The sequence below is a fragment of the Ursus americanus genome, chromosome 21, assembly GCF_024610735.1.
Source record: "Ursus americanus isolate L20-20 chromosome 21, mUrsAme1.1.p, whole genome shotgun sequence".
NCBI lineage: Eukaryota > Metazoa > Chordata > Mammalia > Carnivora > Ursidae > Ursus > Ursus americanus.
Genome location: NC_142147.1, coordinates 1338803 through 1356665, shown reverse-complemented (window position 1 = coordinate 1356665; position 17863 = coordinate 1338803). Strand labels below are relative to the sequence as shown.

Genomic DNA, 17863 nt, shown 5'->3' with positions numbered 1-17863 from the left:
TCCGAGCTGTTGGGGAAATTGGGGTAATGAAGGAGGGACATCGAGCTGGGGAAATTCAGGGTTTTCAGGGGTCTGGGAGGGCAGGGCTGTGCATCTTCCTCTGTCAGTTGTCTGTGCCCCAGCAGATAGGTAGGAGCGCAAACATACGGCTATCCCTCCTGTGTCTGTGAGGCAGACTGTGGAGAGCTGGTAGGTGGGTACGTAGGTAGTCAGTGAGCTGATCGGTGATGGATTCCTTTGGACATTTGAACCGAGGTTTCAGTGGCGACAGATATTGGGATGCCCAGCCAGGATGACCTCGGGCCTCTCCTGTCCCAGACGGCTGGGCCCGGGTCCTCGGGCACAGATCAGAGGCACCATCACCATGCAGGGCCGTGCATGGGAGCAGGTGCCACACCCGTCAGCACGCTGCACAAAGCCGGGTCAGAGAAGACAAAAGCCTCAGAAGGCACTTTCTATGGGCAAATCAAGGAAAAGCCAGGAGAAGCCATCCCTCTGCGTCCCCGGATGGGGCCTTTGATCCCAGCGTCCTGGCTGTGCGGTTGGAAGGACCCCTGCGTGAGCGACGGCGGGGAGTGGGGGTCCGGGTCCTCCCACCCCTCGCTGGCCCTGTGCTCGAGACACGGATGTGAAGTCTGGGGAGCTGCAGGGTAGACAGCGCCCCAGGAGGGGGACAGCACTTTCGCAGAGGAACTGTGACCTCTTGCTCAGCCAGAGAATCTAGGGCGGGCCCTGTAAGCGGACAGACGGCCATATCAGACCCGTGACACTTCCCCCATGGCAAGGTGGTCATTTTCATGGGTCCGGGGACAAAGCAGGTGATGAGAACGTCGCTCACTGTGCTGACAGCCTGACCCCCCCCCCCCCCACGTTGTGTTTAGTGCCCGGCCACCCCTGCAAACAGAAGAGAATGCTAGAGTAAGAGCCCCTGACGACCACAGCTATCGATCGCTGTGTAATAAACAGCCCCAAACCCAAGGCCTTCGGACAGTTTGTCACTTGTGATGACACCGCAGGCTGCTGGCAATGCTGCTGCTGACCTTGCCCAGCCATGCAGGCCCGCGGGAGCTCTTGGACCCCAGGACAGGGCACCCGGAAGGCAGGGGCCACACTCCAGAACCCCCGTTGGTCCCGGAATGACACAAGCACAGTGGGCCCTGACCTACTGAGCTGTGGGACTGCAGGCAAGTCTCTGCACCTCTCTGACCTCAGTTTCCCATTGAGGAGAAGGGGGTTACATCATCATGCCAGCCTCTCAGATTAGCTTGAGAATCAGCCCAGGTGATCAGCGGAGGGTCAGCGTGAGCCGCTTGCCATCAGCACCTGCCCGCACGGCCATCAGTGGGGAGCACGAGACATCGGCCCTTGTGGTGGGAGGGGACGGGGGGCCAGGAGAAGAGCCTGACCTTTGGGGTGGGGGCATCCAGTCCTGATTCTTCCCCAGCCTGCAGCATGACCTTTGAACTTCAGCGTCCTCATGACCCCGCTCCATGAGACAGCTGTGCGAAATCTGCGGGGTGAACTCACGCCAGCATCCCAGCTCCCTCCTGGATCTGGCAGCTCGAAGCCTCTACTGCAAAATCAGCCCCCAGGGATGGCAGAGCCATTGTCCAGATGGGGAAACTGAAGCCCCTGTTGGCAGGCTCAGACCTTTTAGGGTGACTCCTGCCACCCACAGAACATTTGCAGCTGCAGGGCTGAGGGCTGTGGGCCAGGCCAGGAAGGAGCACAGTGGTCCTTACAAGCTGCCGGGCTCCCTACACTCTGCTTGCGCCTGCTTCCCAGAGCCTCCTCAGAGGGACCAGCCTCTCCAGATCATCCCAGCTGTGAGAGTGGCAGCAGCGACAGGCCTTGGGCTGGCTCAGCCACGGGTCGGAGACTGAGGGGAGCTGGGGCTGCGCCTCTTGGTGTCCTAGGCTGGTCGCTCCACCTGTTCAGTGAGTCGGCAGTCAGCTCTGTCCTCAGGGCAGCAAGAGAGCGTCCTGCAGGGCCCCAGCACAGTTGAGCGGGCCCAGGGAAGGCAGCCGGGGTCAGGACAGGGGACACGAACCCAGAGACAGCAGGCCAGTGTCTCCTTCTAGGGGATGGAGGAGTGTCTACTCTAGGGGAAGGACAGGCCATGTCATGGGTCAAGTCTGGCTCCCCAACCCTAGCCTCTGCTCTGGCCTGCATGGCCCTGGGGCCCTCCAGAGGCTCAAGCAGAAAGGGGATCCAGACTCGGATGGCTGCATAAGGCTGACAGGGTGAGCCCAGGGGAGGGGACAGCTTGTCCGTTTTCCCAGCCATGGGACAGAGGATGATGGTGGTAGTGCTGTGGGCTCCCAGCCCACCCAACTCCACTCATGTCAGGTCCTCTTTTGGGGTGAGGATTAGATGGTGGAACAGATGCTTACTCCAAGATTTTGCTCCCTTGGCCCTGCAGTGAGACAAGGGCTAAAGTATAGCAGTCAAGACCCCAAGCCCCGAATTCTAGTCCTGACAATGGATGGATGGCTAAGTGGATGGGTAGGGTAAGAGGGTGGATGGATGGATGGATGGGTAGGTGGAGGGATGGATGGATGGATGGATGGATGGATGGATGGATGGATGACTGTGTTTTCCAGATGGATGGATGGATGGATGGATGACTGTGTTTTCCAGGCAGTGTGCTAGGCAGAGACACAACTGTGCACCTGTCAGACTAGGCTCTGTCCCCCAGGAGCTTCCCATCTAACATAGGAGGCCAGTTAATCCAGGTGAACAGGTGTGTGGAGGCCCCTGCGGTCATGAGCAGGCCCTGCACATGTTGCTGGATGATGAAGTCACAGAGATGTGATGAGGGAAGATGACAAGGAGACAGTCAAGGGACACTGCTGTGGCGAGAGGCTGCTACGTGCGCATGTCGAGTCTGAAGGGCCGCGTGGCGACAGACATTGTGCATCCCAGCAGAGCCTCAGTTTCCCCTAGGCCAGTGCCTGTGCTCCAGGCCTCCACGGTTGCCCACTTCGTGAGCCCTCACGAGGACTAGCTCAGCCAGGAGCTGGGGGCACAGAGAGGGGCCAGGCCCCACGCACGCCTCAGGTACCTCTCCTCCAGTTCCTGGGGCTTCTCTGTCCGAGTACACCCCCGTTTGTCCACCTCACCCAGTTCCTCCCCTGGTAGGGACACAAGCTGGGGAGGGCAGCTGGGGGCTAAGCCAGGGCCACACGGCCAGCCAGCCTTTGCTGGGGTCTGCGGATTCTCTGACCAGCCTGCACAGAACAGAGAGACCCCATAAAAAGGCCCGCTCAGCCTGGAAAGATAAAACTGTGAATGCCGACACCCAGCCGCACATACCAGAGGTCAAATATGTGGGAGATATGTATGGATCAGGACACTTCCAACTTTTACAAGGTCCAGACCCTTGGAGGGGGAGGAGGAAGGGCGGAATGCAGGAGTCTAGGAGAGGAGCGCAGATCCTAGGCCCCGGAGTCCCGAGGCCGGGCGGTGGTGCGCGTGGGTGTGCCCTTCCAGCCCGCGACCCCGGGGCGCAGTCCAACACCCCATATGGCTTAGCAGGCACCTGGGTTTTTCTCTGATCCCGGAGAGTTGATAGTCGTGCAAACCGCTCGGAGCAAGCGCGTTGGGTAGCCCTGCCCTTGCTCTCACTACATTTTTAAAAGCAAATTCCAGATGCCAGATCGTCCTGCCTGTAAAGACTTCCAGAAAAGCAGTCGGCCCTCCGGGGACAAAGCAGTGGTCAGCCGTTGGGTGTTTCAAAGGGTGTGGTAATGAGTTACCAGCGCGAATGCGAATGAGTCCTTGGCCTTTGTAATTGAAGTGAGAGTGAATTTGAGGCCTTCCCTCTGGCCGTATCCCTTTTCCGTCCCATTCTGTGAGGCCCTCTTGGCAGGCGAGGAAGGGAAGCTCAGGAAGATCCATCGTAGCCGAGCTGCGGGAAGGGACGGTCCCCGGAGCGTGGACGTCATCGGCGCCAGGTCTCACGGGAGGACCCACAGGCCTTAGAAAGCTTTGGAAGCCTCTGGTGTGGCATGGTTGTTTCGAGTGCACGCACGAATGTGCTCATGGGGGGCTCGTCCCTTCTGAGCGGCAGGGCGGGGGACAGAGGGGAGCAGCAGGCAGGAGGCACCAACCACTGGGACAGAGCTGAGCCCAAGTGGCCACGTGAGGAGAAAGCGAGTCACAGGTGGGTCAGGCCCCTCGGGACAGCCAGTGGCCGGCCGAGGACAAGACCAATGCCCAGCAGGGTCACCTGTGAGCCCCCATATGAGGTTGTATTGGTCACAGGGGGACAGAACTCAACTCAAAATGGGTTAAGCAAAAGGAAACCATCTGGCTCACAAGACAGGGCGACACAGGGCATGTGTCAGTCATAGCTAGATCCAGACGCACCAGTAACGGCGTCAGAGTCCTGTCTAACGGAAGGGGAGAGTCAGCCCGCGGGAGCCACACGCACAGAGCGGAGAGGACGGGGCGCTTCCCACCAAAGCCAAGATACCGTGGCCAAAAACAGGGAGAGGGGTGCAAGAAAACGGATGTCCACCCAGAGGACCTTCGTCAGCTGCAAGGGTGGCCCCAGGGTAGAGATGGGGCCAAGCGGAACACAGGATGGGGTTGCAAGCTGGCAGTTCCCGGGTCAGGTCCACTCAGCCTGTGTGTCTGGTCTGGCTTCAGGCTGGTTTTTAAATCACAGAAGTCCACGAGAATACCCACGCTTCTGTTGGAAACCTGAGGGAGGCATCCGTGCCTGGGGACATGGCGCGTGGGGCGTGAACAGGGTGCAGGCCGCGGCACCCCCGACGGCCACCCCCAGCTCCTGCCTCGCGTGTTCTCACCCGGCCCCTCGAGACCCGCGGGATCTGTGGCTGGGAGAGGGTGGGCACAGGTCCCCGGCACAGCTGGCAAGAATAAGACTTGGCTAACCGTAAGTGGGAGCAGAGCAGGGGCTACGGGGGTCCTGCGGGCCCCCAGGAAAGGCAGGCGAGGTTGGGAGTCTCGGGCAGTCAAGGCCAGCCCCTCCCAGCCGCCCCCGTGGGGCTGCAGCATCCTTCCTGGTCAGTGCCGGCCTGCCCTGGGGCCCAGGCCAGAAGTGCCCTCCGGCCCCGCAGCTCAGCCACACAGACTGGCTTCCGCGGCCCCTGGCCCCCGCCCCCCAAACACACACACGCTGGAGCGTCTTGGCAGCTGGCAAGCGCTAACGTGGCTCTGTTGCTTTGGGGGACTTTGAAGGAAACTAATTAAAACCAGCTGAGATGTGAAAAGCTGGATGGTGGCAGAAGCCAGGGACAACTTTCCACAGGGCCCGGCGCGAGCCGCCCTGCCGCCACCATGAGCCGCCATGTCCGGCCGGCCTGCGATGGCCCCAGGCCAGGAAGCTGCCCCTGTGTGCCTGGGGGTCGGGGGGGGATGGGGGGGCAGGAGTGTGCGTGTGCTCAGGGCTCAGGGGGGCTGCCGTGGGGGTGGGCGGGCACTCAAGCACTGTGACCCCTACGGTCGCCGTCCCCCAGCCTGGGTTCACTGCCTCCCAGAGGCGCCCTACAGACACTCCCACAGAGGGCCCCCCGACCCCTGCCACCCGGCCACCTTGCCAGGTCTGCAGGAGACCCGGTCTTAGATTCTTGTCATTATCGGCAACCCCTGCTGCGCATCAGAACGCCGGACACTGACCTTTATGCGAGAAGGCCAAGCGCGCGATGCCCGTGAACTTGCGGCTGTCCCGTGCTCGGCCCCTCAGCGGCTCTGGCTGCTTGGGCCGCTGCTGCGTTAATCCGGGGCGGGCATCTGCGGGCAGCCCACTGCTCTCCCTCCCTCCACAACGGCCTCGGGGGCAGCGTGGCGACCTCATGAGTCCTGTCGATGCCCTTTCGGGGTCAAGCTGCTTTTATGTCCTACGGTCTTCTTCATACATAAAAACTGTGTAAACATTTTATTTGGGGAAGAAGGACCAACAAGGTGTGCCTACAGCGTGGGAGGGGGTGGCATGTAGTAGCGAGCCCTCCCGACGCCCAGAGCATGCGCGGCCAGCGGCTGGCGCTCTCCTGCCTCCGCGACCCCCGCAGGACCTCAGCTGAGCCAGGGAGCCTGGGTGCTGGCGGCCGAACGGGCCTGGCAGGTGGGAGTGGTGTGGGGCCCGCAGGGGCTCGGCTGGCGCAGAGCTACCTCAGGCCTCCTGCCCACAGCGTGTGCTCACACCGGTCCATGCGCAGCCGCGTCTAGAGACCCCCGGGGTGCTGGCCGTGCCCGGAGCAGGGTGACGCGGCCGTGGGTGGGGTCCCCTCTGCTCCACGCGACGCCAAGGAGGACAGAGGCTGAGGAGGGGCGCAGGCTGGCATTTAACGCCCCGTCCCCCTCGCCGCCACTGCCCAGCGCTGCTGGCTCGGCATCATTCTGTGTCCGCGTCGATTGTCATCTCCCTGAGGGTCCACCACTGTCCGGCCCGGAGTGAGGTCCCTGACGTGCGCTATCTCACTGAAACCCCGCAGCCTGCCTGACGGGGCTTTCGGGGTCCCTGTTGTTTGCAGGGGGCACTGAGGTGTCGTGACCCACATGGCTGGATTCCACACTTGCACCTGAAGTTCCACCCACGGTTTCAGAGTGTTCCCGGCGACCCCAGCCCCACCGGTGACCCCAGATTTGAAAGAGAGCAGAGGTGGTGGCGCCCCAAGCTGTCAGGGCCCCCGAGACCCCCGAGCGGCAGAGCCCAGTGTCCTGCACGTTGAGACGTCAGCAGTAGGACACAGGAGCCACGGCGCGCACACACAAGCCTGTGCGTGCACACGCACACCGGGGTCACCCACACACATGTGCACGCGCACAGAGTGCACTGACGCCTGCCTTCCTCAGAGCCGGCCGGGGCCGGAACCTTGTATCAGGCACCACCTGCTGGACAGTCGAGGGGACGGGAGGGCGGCCGACCCGGAGGCCCCAAGGCCTCTCTGAGACCCTGGGCCTCTGCGACCAGCCCAGCCCACACACCGCCCTCCAGGCCAGAGTCCCCAGGGTGAGCGATATCTCTTCTCATGGGGAAATAGAGTCCCGGAGACACATTTTTATAGCATCTAAACCCCCCCTTTTTCTAGGTCTGTCCGTGCATCCCGAGGGCAATGACTGATGGATCGTGGCGCAGATAATAGTAATGTGCTAATAGCTAACGGTCACTGAGGCACATCACAAGCCGAATGCTTGGCGCGGATTGTCCGATGTGAGCCTGAGGCTCCACGAGCAGGGACCACCATCAGACCCACTTACAGGTGGGTAAGTGAGGCTCAGAGAGGCTAAGCCAGCTGCCTGAGGTCGCACAGCCAGGAAGTGGTGGTGCCTGCCCTTTGACCACAGCACTCTGCTTCCTCAGTCCCACTTTCCCGATGGGGGGCTGACTGGCCTGCGGCCCCCAGCTCGTGAGAGGGGCCAGGACCCCTCTCTCTGGGTCCGCCTGCCTTACACGGCTCACACCACCCCACCCCTGCTGGCAGACAGTGGCTTTCCAGTGTGTGGAGTGGGGTTCACTCCCACTGCCCTGGGAGAGGGGGACCCCGGGGACCGGATGGGGGTTGGCGGGGAGCGTGGACGAGCTTGTGGCCTCTCCTTCCTCTCCGTCTGAGGGAGCATCTCCTCCTGCCAGCACCGGCCCTCATCCCCCAGCAGCAGGAGGGGCAGGCTTACCCCGGGGCTGGGACACCCGCTGCAAGGTGTGCGCCGCCCCACCCTTCTTACCTGACGCTCTCCCCACTCGAGAGCCTCTAATGATCTAGGTCTCTAGTGCGTGAGAAGCGCCCAGCGGCCTGGGCTGGCGGGTCCTCGTGAGGCAGCTGCGCATGCCCACCGCCCCCCCCCCCCACACCCGCCTGATTCAGGGAGGGGCCTGGCTGGGTGACTCAAGCCCCACCGTGCCTCTCAGGCTCCCGAGTGGGCCCTCCCCCTTGCAGACCTTCGCTGGCCCCCCTGCCCACTCGGTTCATCTCTTCCTTCAAGGCCAGAGGGCGGGGATGGCTTGCCGGGCACTCCACACGCTACCAAGGAGGAACTCAGCCGCGGTGCCTGTTCCAGCCCCTGGCAGCACTCGCTGCTTCTTCCTGCTTGTCTCCAGCTGATGAGAGCAAAACACCCAGAGAGCCGGGAGGGGGACCCTTCTGCGGGGTCTGAAGCCAGCAGAGCGGGTATCGTCATTTAGCTGTGCCCCCGGGGGCTGGCGGCCCCTCTCCCAGCTGCCCCTCTACAATGGGCCCCTCTGCAGCGGCCGCTGGGGGCTGGGGGTGGGGGGCGGGTCCTGGGTTGTGCAGCCACAGGCTGGAGTTGCAGGCTCCTGCCCACGGACGTTCACTCCGGGTGCCCTGGGCTAAGGTCGGTGTGCTGGGAAAGGAAGTCCCCCACCTCACCATGACTGTCTCCTCACCTGCAAAGCAAGGATGCTGTCAGTGTCAGGGCCCCCGGGGACACCACAGAGCCAGCGGTGAAACGGCAGGACACAGCTCTGCGCTTCTCTCAGTGACTGGCAGATGGGGTGGGGGTCGGAGCAGAGGCCAGCCCGTGGCTGTCTGGGAGCAGGGCTCTGGGTGGACTGAAGGGTGGAGGACAGGTGTGTGTACGCACAAGGCCTCGGGAGCGGCGGGAGGGGGGGGGAGCTGCTGTCGGTCTGCATCTGTGAGCCAGGCTGTGGCAGCTGGGTAGCCAGCAGGATGGGGGGAAGCAGGGGCAGGAGTAGGCGCAGGGGCAGAGAGGACAGTGGGCAGACATGAGTCCCAGCATCTGGGCCAGAGTGGGCCATTTGTGAGGAAGTCAGCGGACCCCACCCTCGCTGTCGCCGGGGAGGGGCCTTCCCACCTCTTCCAGCTCCCGGGGCTCCCGTGTCCCTTGGCGGTGGCCCGTCACTCCATCCCTGTGTCTGTCTTCACGCGGTCTCTCCCCGTGTGTCTCTCCTCTTCCTTCTTGTAGAAGGACGCTTGTCACTGTGTTTAGGGCCACCCTGACCCAGGGTGACCTCAGTTTAACTCGAGTGCGTCTGCACAGCCCGTAGGTCCACGTGCGGTCACGTGCACAGGCTCTGGAGACGGGACTTGGACACAGCCCCACCCGCTGTCTCCGTCCTCCGTACCACCCCAGTTAGGACCAGTTTGGGGGGGCACGGACGCTGAAACAGAGACTCCAAGGAGAGGACCTGTGAGCAGAAGCAGCCGGGCTGGGAAGGTCTGGGAGAAGCATCCCGGACAGACGGACTGGCCGGTGCTAGAGCCTTGAGGTGCGCGTGAGCCTTGGGCTTTCTAGAAGGCTCCAGGGGCAGGACCCTGAGGGTGTGGGGGCTGTGGGCAGAACTTCATGGAAGGCGGCCTCGCTGATGCCGGGAAGACCCTTCCGCTGCTTTGGAGAGGATGACAAATAGGAACCCCCAGGGAGGCCAGACACAGGGTGTCACCACCAGGAGCACGGGCACCCCTGGGGCCTGGGGCTCACCCAACACACAGCTCAGCCCTCCCTCAAGTGGGGGTCCCCTGCCCACTGGAAAGGCACCCTGGGGTATGCTGCGTGGAGGGCAGTGGTCAGCCAGGTGGGGCGGGGCCCAAGGCGAGCATGGCCAGGCCCCCAACTGGGGCTGCCCGAGACTGCGTGGCAGGAGGACAGCAGGGCGGCTGGCCCTGGACCCCGGACAGCCTTGCGGAAATCAGGAGCAGGAAGGTCGTTGCCCCGAGCCGCTGCCTAGGAGACCCCCACCCCTCATGTAGCTTCCAGCCTGTGTCCTTGAAAGAGTCTCGTTCCCTCCCAGGGCCTGTGACCCTCATCTGAGCGACAGGGAGCACGACAGAACTACCTCGCAGGCCTGAGGGTTAACGGGGTCGCGCGGGCCCTGTGAGCATCTGGGACATCTGCCACTCTGGCTCCAGGCGCAGCTGACTCGGGGCTCAGACACGGGCAGGACCAGGGCCTCGGCCTCCGGGCCCACCCCACTGCTGGAGAGCCCCCGCCCCCTCCTCGACCTCAGCAGGACCCACCCCCCCAGCCGGGCCCCCCACACCCCGCAGCCAGGTGGTCACTAGGCACCTGCTGCCACCCATGGGCCCCACGCTCTCAGGCGTCCTCACTGGGGCCACGCGCCACCATAAGGGGATGCGCTGAGCCGAGTTAGGGCTGAGACCCCCGGTGTGGGAACACACATGAACCCCCACCTTTCGGGGGCTTGGCGCCAGGGAAGGTTTTCCAAACGGTGCTGTGATTGGGCTTCTAGGAGTCCAGCAGGTATGGAGCTAGGAGCAGCCCCTGGGGCCTCCTGGTCTCCCCGGGACCCTCCTGGCCTCTCTGGATGCGGTCTCTCCCCCCATGGTCTCTGGACCTTCTGGTCTCCCCAGGACCTTCTGGTCTCCCTGGGGGCTTCCTGGTCTCCCCAGGACCCTCCTGGTCTCCCTAGGGGCCTCCTGGCCTCCCCGGGACCCTCTTGGCCTCCCTGGGGGCCTCCTGGACTCCCCGGGACCCTCCTGGCCTCTGCAGACACGGACCCACGGGGGCCACAAGAGGCAACAAGAGGGTAGACAGCGCTTGGGAGCTGGGCACAAGCCCCGGCCCACCACGTGGGAGCCCTGTGACCTTGAGCCCATACCCCACACTCTGCGCCTCGGTTTCCCACCTCTGTAAACTGGGGTTGAGTGCCTGCTTCCCGCAAGTCCAGGGTGCAACAGGCGCCTCCCTGGATGGACTGCCCGGCACACAGTTGGCGCACACTTAGTGCCCACTTCCTCCACGGGCCCCGGACGTGGGGGCGAGTTACCCTAACGCAGCAGGGCCCCACGTGCTGGGGGCCCCTCCGACCCAGCTGCCCACCAGCGTGGTGCTAATCCTTTCCTCCTTGGGGAGTGAAATTATAATCACTTTTAATTGAAAAAGGAGGCTGATAGGATCCAGAACCTGACGAGAGAGTAATTAACGCAGCCACCCGGCCTCCAAGGAGGCTCATTCATCTTGTTGCTCAGGAGACAGCTCATTAAACCCCGCTGTCCCCACGTCCCCAGCAAGCGACGGGAGGAGGGCTCCCGTGGGGGCCTCGCTCGGTTTCCAAACGTCCGGTTTCCCGGCCTCCACTGGGTGTGTCAGGGCGCACGGTGGGAATCCCGTAGCTGTTTCCCGGCTCACTTACCTCCCGCAGCTTAAGCTTCCTTACCTGTGAAATGGGTCTAAGGCTGCTCCCCCAGGCTGGCTGGAAGTAGGGAAGACTGGCCGAGGCACTGAGCACCCAGCCACGCCGGCCCCCAGGGGCCCGTTCCCTCCAGGGTCAGTGGCCGGCTCTGCTCTCCCTCTCGCCAGGCCTGATCTCCGTGCCACAGTCAGGCTTACGGGGTGGCGGGGTGACAGCACGCGAGTTTCCCGAGGCATGCTCCGGGCCCTAGCCCAGGGTTTCAGACCCAGACGGTTGTGGTCCTCCCTCCAGGTGCTGGTCCTCTGCCTAGCCTTGGCAGCAAAGGTCTGGAGACCACTCACTCCCTGAAGGTGTGGCCAGTGCACGTGGGGCTTCATGCTGGGCTGAGAAAGTGACGGCAAACAGCGGACTTTTATCATGAGCAGTCACAATGGGTGGTCTGTGGGAAGGAACGATGACAATCTTTCCCCAAAAATCTGAGCTACGGGGAGCTTTGAATATCCTACACCCTCGGGGGTTTTCCCAGTGGGACCCTCAGCCCAGGGGGCCAAGGCCGGCTGAGACTGGGGGCGCTGAGGTTCCTGCCCCACCCTCACTGGGGCTATGATGGGGGGGTCGTGAGAAAGGACAGAGAGCCAGGTCTCCAAGAGGGGTGCCCACCCAGCAGAGCCCACGGAGACCTCAGGTCTGCAACCATATTGGGTGCTGGGTCCACCTGGGGCAGAGGGCGCCAGGAGAAGGCCAGCCACCCCCACCTCCCATCTTCCCCGCACCCCGCTCCCTCTAGCTGCCATTCCCTGCCTGGCTGGTAGGGGATGGGGCTTATCGAGCTGGCAGCCCCCAGCCTGGGTGGTGCCAGTCCTCCCCCAGACCAGCTGCTCAGCACCCAGAGCAGTGTCTTCCCTTCTTTGGGGGGGCCAGGAGCAGGGACCCTACCCCCAGCCCCCAGCTCCTGCCAACGGCTGCTTCAGGCATTGCTGGAGCGCTGCCCTGGCCAGGAGCTCGATGCCCCTGGCTCCGGGAGCCCAGGCTCTGCCGCTGTGTGCCCTCCAGCCAGCCAGCGCCCTCTCTGAGCTGCGGCTCCACATCTGCGAAGTCAGCACAGAAACGTAGGTGCCCCCAAAGATCCTTGCTCTGGAATTCCGAGGCCACGCGGCTCGCCAGGCCACTCTGAAGAAAATGCCTCGCCTGCCTTAGCCTTAGAAAGGGGTTTCCGTGGATCCCCGCATTCTGCTGCTGGTAGCCTGTCCTCCCGAGCTGCGGCCCTGGGTGAGCGGCCCCTCGGCTTTCGGACAGTGGACGCATGCTCCACACACCCCCAGCTTGGCTGGCAGCTTCCTGGAACCCCTGACTCCCAGCGGGACCCCTGCACGGCAGACCCTGGCTGTCCACACCCCCACAGTCCCTGTCCCTCTCGGCCGGGGAGAAGAACTTGCCAAGGAATCGGTCAGGGGGCAGCCAGAGAGGGCTAGGCTGGGCTTGTACAGTGTTATCATCTAGGGTGCAGGACGCACTCCCCAAACCGAGTGTTGGCCTTGCCCCCAGATATCCCTGCAGTCCGGTGCCGGGGCAGAGGTGGAGGGGCCCAGGGCAGCGCCTCCTGCCCGCCGGCTCCTCCCAGGAGAACGGGGTCCAGAGTCTGAGAGCGTACAGCCTGGCGAGAGCACACGGGTACATGTGTGTGTGTTCACATAGATCTGTGTATCTGTGCCTGCTGGTGACCGTTCGCATGTGTGGGTGTGTGTGCATGGGGACATGTGTGTTTGTGGTTACGGGGGTGCACACGTGGGCGTGTGTGTGCTCATAGACAGACAAACTGAGGACTGCAAAGCTTCCCCAAGGCACCCAGAGAGGTTAGCAGAAGGCTGGGCAGACCAGGTCCTCTCCAGGTTGTGCTGGACCCTGAGACTGGGGCCTGAGCCAGCACGGCCGGCGAGACAGGCCGGAGCCCAGCCCTCATGCTGCCTGTGGTGGAGGTCAGGGCAGTGCGGCAATAAGCCCCAGAGGGCCAGAGAGTGTCCTCGTGCAGTGGCTGTGCTAGCTCCAGGGTCAGGGAGGACTTCCTGGAGGAGGTGGCATTGGAGCTAGACCAGGGGAGGAGGGACAGGAGGCATATCCTGAGAAGGGAATGGCCAGTGCAGGTGTCGGAGGCAGGAGCTCACCTGGTGTGCGGTGATGTGGAGGGTGGCAGAGGGCAAGCAGGTGCCAGGGAGGGTAGTGGGGTGAGGGCAGAGGGCTGCAGGGCAGGAAGATCAAGGCATGCAGTGTGCAGACCTCTCAGGCATGTGGCGCCCGAACCCAGAGCTCGGGCATGAAGGCACGGGAGTCCCTTCAGCCCCCAGTAGAGTTTTCCCCCGGGCTCCCCAATGTGTTGCCCTCCGAAGGACTTAACCCCTCTTACTTTCAATTCCCCAGGCTCCCTCCGTGGCCCTTCCCTGCTCAGCCTCTATGGGACGGTGTGGTCACTCCTATCCTGCAGGTGAGAGCACCGAGGTCCCTAGAGAGCCAGCCAGGCTCCTGCCACCCGTAACTGTTGGTGCCCAGGGTTCCAGAGTCAGCACAGTCATCAGGGACAGCCCCTGGCCGGGGTGGTGGCCAGGCCGGGACTCCTACCTTTGATTTCTGGCAGCTCTCCTAATGCCAGGTGTTAGCTGGGCTGGCAAGTGCGGTCCAGACCACACAGGCCATTGGGATGTGACAGACCAGGCCGCTCAGGCTCGGGGAGCATTCCCCTGGGCCGGGCTGGACACGGACAGCCCGCTCCGTGTCCCTCTCCTCCTGCGGCCCCAGCCAGCACAGCCCTGTCACACATCAGCGGGACCCTGCCCGTCAGATCCCAGTGCTCCCCGCTCACTGGGGATCAGGTCTGCGGCCCCGCCCAGAGGAGGCTGTGTGGTGTCTGGGAGGGGCCGTGGCTCCTGCGCGGCGCAGGGACCTGCTGCGTCTGGCCCGTGGGCACTGGCTGGCCGGCTGACCCCTGAAGTCTGGGATGGGAGGAGCTGCTGCGGGAAGTGTGTTCACACACCCCAGTGTCAGTCTTCGCGGAACAAAAGGACAGGGCGAGGGGCCTGTCTGTGCTGCAGGGTGGGCGTGCGTAGGCAGGAGTCCCGCCACCCACCAGCCCCCTCCCTGTCATCTTGGAAGACATCATCTTCTCTCCACGTGCTCCTCTTATCTCCCTTCTGTTAAAGGATCTCAAATATGCGCCTGGATAAGACGGACAAACACACTTCCCGGCCCCTTGCAACGCCTGCCTCCACTTTCCCCAAAGTAATTAAGATAAATGCAGCTGATAATCTGCACAGTATTCTTAAGCGTACCCTCGGGCCGTATCGTAGATATAATTCCACCTGCACGGGTTTATCTGAGTGCTCGGGTAACAGAGTCGTAAGCAGAGCGGCAGCATTTGAAGGAAAAGGAGAGGAGAATGTTGGTAGAAGGAATGTCGCTAGGAGCCACGCCACAGCGCCCAGAGCCCCCGGCTGGTGACCGGAAGCCCCGGCCTGGCTCCAGCCGCTGCACTTGGCCCCAGGATCCTGGGCGCACCTGGTGGCTCAGCCGGCCGGGGCGGGGTTGGGATGGGTGCGGCGGGCACCGAGGGCGTGGCGGGCGTGCAAGGACCTTGGCGTGGAGGTGGATGGGTACGGCTGCGCTGCTCCGGCTCTGCCCCTTGGCTCTCTAGCGGAGGACCTGGAGCCGCAGGCCCCGCCCTGCAGAGCTGGCCCTAGGGTCCCCCTCCCCGCCCCGCACATGGCCCTGGACCGGGGGAGCGGCCCCGGGGGATGCCGGGAGCCGTGTGCGCTCAGGGAGGCCAGCGGCAGGGCCAGGGGCCGGGGCGGCCAGAGGCAGAGCAGGGAACCGGCGGTCAGGGTGCCTCCCGGCCAGGAGCCCCCAACCCGGATGCTGTGCTTGAGAGGCACTTCCTGTCCGTCAGGCTCTGCGCACGCCCACCGGACCCTGCTCCCAACCTAAGCCCCTGTGTGTCCTATCCTGGCCACCGGCCCGACCACACGGGCCTGCACCTGCCTCGGGCGCCCCACCTGGGTGAGAGGCCTCCCCTCGCGTGCCTCAGTTTCCTGTCTGTAGCCTGCGAGGGGAGGATGGCCCTGGCCTCCCAGGGCGGCCGGGAGAGCACATGAGAAAAGGAGCACCAGGCACGGGGCCGGGTTCTCTGGCACCGGAGGGAAGGCCACAGCACCTGCAGCTGCATTGGCGGCCTTGTGTGGCACGTCCGCCTGCCTGACCCCCCACCCCCAGCTGGTCCCGACACCCGGTGGGGGCTCTGGAGCCTCCTGAGCGGGAAGGGGCTCATGCCTGGGCACAGCCCCACCCTCACCCCCTGGTCGACCCCTCATCACTCACCAAGGCTCCCCCCCCACCCTGAGGCCAGGATGAGGGGACGAAGTCGGATGACGTGGGGCGAGGGGCGGAGCTCCGTGCCGGCCCAGGCCCACGTGAGGCCATGTCCCTGCACTTGGAAGACGGAGCCGGCACAGGCCTGAGGACTCAGTGGGTACAAAGCCTCACGTACAGCTGGGGAAACAGGCTGGGAAGCACAGGGTCACACAGGAGGTCGGGGCATGGGCTCTGATGGCATAGGCCGACCCCGGGTGTGGGCACACGGTCCGCCCTGACCGCGGAGGAGACGCTCAGTAACTGCTGCCTAACCAGTATCTCCGTGGTGGATACTCGCGTAACCAGGAGGGCTTCCAGGAAGAGGCGGATGGGAGATGACCCAGGAAGTGCACAGCTCGGCAAGTGCCCACTATGTGCTGGTCTGCATGAATGATGGGGCGTCAGCAACCCCTGGGATCAGGACTGATGGTCCCAATTTTACAGGCGAGGAGACGCAACCCCACAGAGGTCCAGGCTGGCCCTTCTGCCCCATCACGCACGTGGGTTCTCCCTGCAAGTGGGTGGGAATCGGGAAAGTGGGAAAGAAGCAAGGGAGGCATCCTGGGTGGGGCGGGGGGCTCTCAGGAGGAACGGCCAGGGGAGGAAGGGACAGGAGAGCTCTAGGCGGACAGAGAGGCCACGGTGAAATAGGACACATTGCAGGGGTGAGGGGAGCAGGAGTAGAGGGCAGACGCCGTGCAGGAGATCGAGGGGTCACAGAGGGGCACCGGGAGGGCAGGGGTCCAGGCCTACGGCAGGACCACCTCTTGCCGGGAGCTCCTGCTGCACACCCCAGCCAGAGCCAGCCGGCATGCCCACGGTCTTGAGTTACCCAGAGCGAGCGGGGCCAGGTAGTGTTTCTGAGGGAAAAGGAGGTGCCCGCACTCCTGGGGGTTCCCTGGGGCAGCCTGGGGTCAGAGGGATTGCATCTCCTGACTTCAAAGGGGCCCCAGGCCCGCTGAAACCCACACCCATGCACACCGAGGGCCTCGCCAAGAGCCCGGGCGGGGACGGGAACCCGAGACCCTGGGCACACACTCTGCCCCGCCGTCCAGGCCTAGAGACGGTTCGTCCAGCCCCTGCAGGGGCCACGGGCAGAGAGTGCCCTTGGGTCCTGTAGACAACATCTGGCCCCCATCGCGGGGCCAAGCAAAGAGGGTGACAGGGTGGCTGAGCTCTGCCCACAGGCTGGGAACCCCCAGGGAGGGGAAGTGGTCACTGGGACGGGGCCCACGGTGCAGGGCACTACGTCCAGTGTGGGAGCACGCTCACAAGCAGACCGGTCTCATCCCCGTGCTTGGCCGCGTGCTGTGTGATGGACGAGTCATGCCTCCTCCTGGAGTTCTCCGGTCTCCCAGCAGGCTCCATGAGGCCGAGACGCGAATCTCCTCGCACGCATCCAGCGCAAACGTAAAGATGTCTGCATGACCGGGTGACAGAGTGACAGCTCTGCACAAGGTCAGCGGACCTCAGCCTGCCAGCTCCGGGGAAGGCCGCCCTTCCTGCTCTGGTGCGGGGCTCGCAGCGAAGCCTGGGGTCTCGGGAGGAATTCCAGACGCGTCGGCTGGGAGATGAGTGTCTGTTGCTGAAAGCAGCCACCGTCTGTTATCTCACACGGTTTCCGAGGTCAGGGGCCCAGAAGTGGCTCCGTGGGGTGGGCGGGCTGAGACCTCCCCGAGGGTGTGCTGGAAGGTCGGCAGGGGCGGCCGGCTCGTCCGGAGGCCCGACTGGTGCTGGAGGAGCCGTTTCCCAGGTGGCAGCTCACGTGGCCGTGGGTGGGAGGCCCCGGTGCCCTGCACGCAGGCCTGCCCACAGGGCTGCTTAGCGTCCTGCAACGTGGTGGCCCGTGGCCCCCCCAGCAGGTGACGGACAACGAGCAGGCGGAATCCTAGTGCCTTGTGTGAGCTAATTTCTAAAGCTGAGCACCCTCCCTTCGCCCTGTGCATTCCGGCCTCCACGTCCAGCCCACGTTGAACGGGAGGGGACCGGGCTCCACCGTTTGGAGGGAGGTGAAATCAAGGAATTTGTAGCTGAATTTTATAGCCATCATGGGGTTGCTTTGACAGCCTCGCTCCAAATCACAGAGGCACTTGCCCTTTGACCCCCATCTCTTCTTAGCTGTACCCCACAGGCCTCACCTGCGGGCTGTTTGTTGCCCCGTTGTTTATAGGGGCCATAGTGGGGGTCGTTGGATGCCCAAGGAGCTGTCGCTTCGTCCTGCAGAATATTCCGTGGCTTGTGTGGGTGGAGAGAGGAGAAGACAGACAGACAAACAGGAATCTCTTTGTGGCGTCCCGTGGAACAATCTCCAAGTTACACTGTAACTACAAAAGGGAAGGTAGGGAGTGATAAGCGTAGCCGACTGTCCTT

General features: G+C 63.7%; 1 long non-coding RNA gene across 1 annotated transcript in view; it reads right to left on the bottom strand.

The window, feature by feature from the left end:
- Positions 1 to 5402: 5402 nt before the first annotated feature.
- Positions 5403 to 17863, bottom strand: part of LOC123776638 (uncharacterized) — a 20382-nt gene continuing 7921 nt past the window's right edge. Inside the window, exon 3 of the long non-coding RNA XR_006775427.2 lies at positions 5403 to 17817. This is a non-coding gene — a long non-coding RNA (uncharacterized LOC123776638). The remainder of the gene's footprint in view (positions 17818 to 17863) is intronic.